Below are 4,413 nucleotides of genomic sequence, written 5' to 3'. Positions count from 1 at the left end.
CAAGCGGAGGATGCAGACAGGCGACATCGGGGGCAGCTAAATGGCTTCAGGGGTCCTCGGGTAAAGACGGGGGCATCCGAGCAAATTTCCTGACAGTGCGGCTGATGTAAAGTATGTGTTTCTGGGTTATTCAGATTAAAAAGATAGTTTAAACAACCCGTGAACGCCTGGAAGTCACTTTTGTGTCCAAGTGTGCAACAATTATTACGACTGTACGAATAAAAAAGGTAAAAACAACAGAAAATCCCCCTACGTTGCTGAAAACAGAGCTTAGAGGGCGCCATCGCTCCATAGGGGAGAAACATTACAACGTTGGGGGCCCTACGCTCAACAGCACTGGTGAGAACCCCGAACGTATCTATCTATATATTGTATTTTGCCGTTAGAAGGTAGATTTAAGAAGGCGTTGAGTACTTTGAGTATGTCGAGGTCGGCCCAAAGTGTCCTCTTTGATGGAAATTGAATGTGGTCACCCAACTTTATTAACACTATGAAAACAAAGGTTCTAGATTCACAGCTGATCGTTTGTTTTGCTCCTGATCACATGAAACGTTTGTGCTGCTGTGGAGACACGCTGGCCAAATGCCAGTCGCATCCTAAACTCCTAATCACGCTGTATCCCTCCTCCTCCTCCTCCTCCTCCTCCTCCTCCTCCTCCTCCTCCTCCTCCTCCTCCTCTTCCTCCTCCTCCTCTTCTCCTCCCTCCTCCTCCTCCTCTCCTCTCCTCCTCCTCTTCCTCCTCCTCCTCCTCCTCCTCCTCCTCCTCTCCTCCTCCTCCTCCTCCTCTCCTCTTCCTCCTCCTCCTCTTCCTCCTCCTCCTCCTCCTCTTCCTCCTCCTCCTCCTCCTCCTCTTCCTCCTCTCCTCCTCCTCCCCTCCTCCTCCTCCTCCTCCTCCTCTTCTTCCTCCTCCTCCTCTTCCTCCTCCTCCTCCTCCTCCTCCTCCTCCTCTTCCTCCTCCTCCTCTTCCTCCTCCTCCTCTTCTTCTCCTCTTCCTCCTCCTCCTCCTCCTCCTCCTCCTCCTCCTCCTCCTCCTCCTCCTCCTCCTCTTCTCCTCCTCTTCCTCTTCCTCCTCCTCCTCTTCCTCCTCCTCCTCCTCCTCCTCCTCTTCCTCCTCCTCTTCCTCCTCCTCTTCCTCCTCTTCCTCCTCCTCCTCTTCCTCCCCTGACCGACCAGGGGAAGGGAATTACATTTCCCATGGGTGTCCCAGCAGCCCCCACTGGCGTCACATGGGGGGGGGGGGAGATGAAGATCGCCCGTGGGGGAGATTGGAAAAAAGTGAGAAAATCTTCCCCAAATCAGAGAGGTGACCTAGCCCAGATTGTTTGGCAGATTAAAAGTCTAAGTTTGTGATACTTTTCATTTGTCAGACTGTAGTGATTGATTTGTGCTCTAAAGCCTTTTTAAGTGCAATGGTGTGGCAGCAGTCGCACAGGGCCACCACCTTCACCGTGACACCATGAATACAAAGCCTGTGACTGGATTCATCCTGCACTCAACATGAAACAGCATCAGAGCAGGAGGAGGAGCTAAAAAAAAAGGACTCACAAGTGTCAAAAAACACAATATGTGTGTTTGAGTGACTTTATTTTATTCAGATTTAGCTTTAGCAGTAAACGTTATACTTAGGGTTGTAATAGGTCGGCGTTATTCGAACTTGCAAACATCACAGAAACATCAAAATTAAAATTCAACAGCTTCAAACAATCGTTTCCTCTTTAAAATATTGAAATCATGTACACTAGTGTAGGAATGCCACGACAGAATACTTTAGTAATTGAGTATTCTATCGATTATTCCATTGATAAGATATAGATTTTTCTTGATTAAAGCTCAATTTTTTTTGGATATACAACAAATGACACTTAATAATACTAACCAACTGTTTGCTTTCAAAGAAAAACATTTAAAACACAAAGTAATGTCACAAAAAATATAGCATCACCCTATGATGACAAATGCATACATGGATAAATAATTAAAAAAAATAAGAATGATCACTTAATAATACCACGAATGTTTCTTGTTAAAGTAAAACATTTTTTACACAAAGTAGGGAAAAAAACATACATGTTACAAAAAAATATAGTGTCAACCTACGATGACAAAATGCATACATGGATAAATAAATTAATAAAATAAATAAATAAATGAATTAGAACTGTTTCCTTTTAAAGAACAACATTTATTACAGAAAGTAGGAAAAAACCCAAAAAATGCATATGTCACAAAAATATAGCGTCCACCTGTAACGACAAATGCATATGTGGATAAATGAATAAATAAATAAATATGATCACTTGATAATACCAGTTAACTGTTTCCTTTTAAGGAAAAACATTTATTACACAAAGTAGAAAAAAACAAAAAAAAACATGCATATGTCACAAAAAATATAGTGTCAACCAACAATGACAAATGCATATATGAATAAATAAAATAATTACATAAGAATTATCACTAAGAATGCTAAAGAAAAGAAAAACATTTATTACATAGTAGGGAAAAAAAAAAAGTCACAAAAAATATAGCGTCCACCTATGACGACAAATGCATACATAGATATTCCAAGACCTTTAGGTATCGTTGCACATCTAAACCAATGTCTCTTCCTTTAAAAACAAGCCAAGGCCCAAATCAAGGAGAGTTAGATACTGTATGTTTGAATCATATTCAGTGAAAGATAAGCCTTAAGGTAATATAGGCTTACATTTCTTAAGCCAAAGTGTATCTGAGATTTACAGTTTTAATCTATATGTATTTATATAGATGTATCTAATGTATTTACTGTATATATGAAGGAATCTTTAACACGCAATTTAAAGATTAAAAAGCTTCACCATTACAGTTCCATTGGAAATCTGTTCATCCATTTGGTTTGTGTGTATTTAAATGAAATATAATCAAAATGTTAAGAAGATCTAAAGGTTTAAAACCTAGAGTAAACACTCGCTCATTTTGGGGTTTTCTTTTGGCTGCTGCGGTTTCCTCAAACTATCCAAAAACATGTATTTTGAATTAACTGGAGTCTGAAAGGTGGGAGTGTTGATGGTTTAATGCGTCTGACAACGAGGACGTTTCTGTTTAAGTTTAAAACTGCTTTTAATCAAATGAAGACATTGTGTAGCTCAAAGAAAGTTTGTTTCCACTGTAAACTCTTTTATTGATATTGTCGGAAATGTTTGGTGCATTGCATTGTGGGATGTGGAGTCCTGTAGACAGGACTCCACATCAAGTGTTTTTAATTCATTTTTAATGTTATTTATTGCGTTTGTTTCCAAAAAACAAAAAAACTTCCTCCACACATTCCTGATGTTTTTACTGAAAGTTGTAGCAAAACAATGATGGGTGATTATTCTGGGGTTTACGTGGAAAGATCGGGATCTGGCTGAAATTGAATGTAAAATATGAATTATGGCCATCACCCTTTTACGAAGACATACATATCTTTACCATATATGGCAGAGAGTAGTAGAGAAACAGGACCCTAGAATAGACATTTACGATTGTATGCTAATTTTATGACTTAGATACAAAGCAGAGTAGAATTAGAATAAGTAACATTCCATTGAATTATCAGTTGGTGAAGAATGCTGTATATTTTTTTAGAACAAATCTTTTGTAATTCAACTAAGTCGACATTCTTGCACAGACAGACAGACAGACAGACAGACAGACAGACAGACAGAGATTCTTTGCTTTTATAGAGATTCAAATTCAGATTCAGTTTATTTGTCATTTGCAGTATAAAACCACACTGGGAAATAAGGTGCACCGTCAAACATTCATTCATAAAACATAGAAGACGGTCTTAAAAACAAAACAAGACACATAGTTAACTAAGTTAAAAAGGTTTTAATAGAGTTAAAAAATGACATTTGTTAAAACGCAATTAAAAGGTAAAAAATAATGAAGATATTCCAAGACTTTTAGGTATCGTTGCACATCTAAACCAATGTTTCTTTATTTAAAAACAAGCTGAGGCCCAAATCAAGGAGAGTTAGATGTGTTTCACTTATGTTCAGTGAAAGATAAGCTTTAAGGTAAAAAAGGCTGAGATTTACAAAGTAAGCAGCAGTTTTACCGTTCAGGACAAATGTTCAGTAGCCATGTTGTTGTTAGCATTAGCACGTTAGCACACTCCAATGTGAGCATTGGCGATCTGTTCTCTTTGCACTACATTGAGCTCGTGAAGCTAACATTGACACTGACTCTTTCCGTCCACGCTCTGATATCCGTTCATGTTCCGACCATAAATCTCTCGCAGAAGCTCCATAAACAGTGTCTGTCACTTATTAAATATGCAGCCGAGGCCTCTTTGCCCAACTCTCTGACCTCGCCAAGGTCACTGTCGGTCTCTGCAGTAAAACTTTATGGGATGAAAGAGTCCCCAAGCGAGCGGGGGGACCTTGGTTT

Source organism: Gouania willdenowi, chromosome 8 (assembly GCF_900634775.1).
Source record: "Gouania willdenowi chromosome 8, fGouWil2.1, whole genome shotgun sequence".
In the NCBI taxonomy this organism is placed as follows: Eukaryota; Metazoa; Chordata; class Actinopteri; order Blenniiformes; family Gobiesocidae; genus Gouania; species Gouania willdenowi.
Note: the sequence above shows the minus strand (reverse complement) of the source record.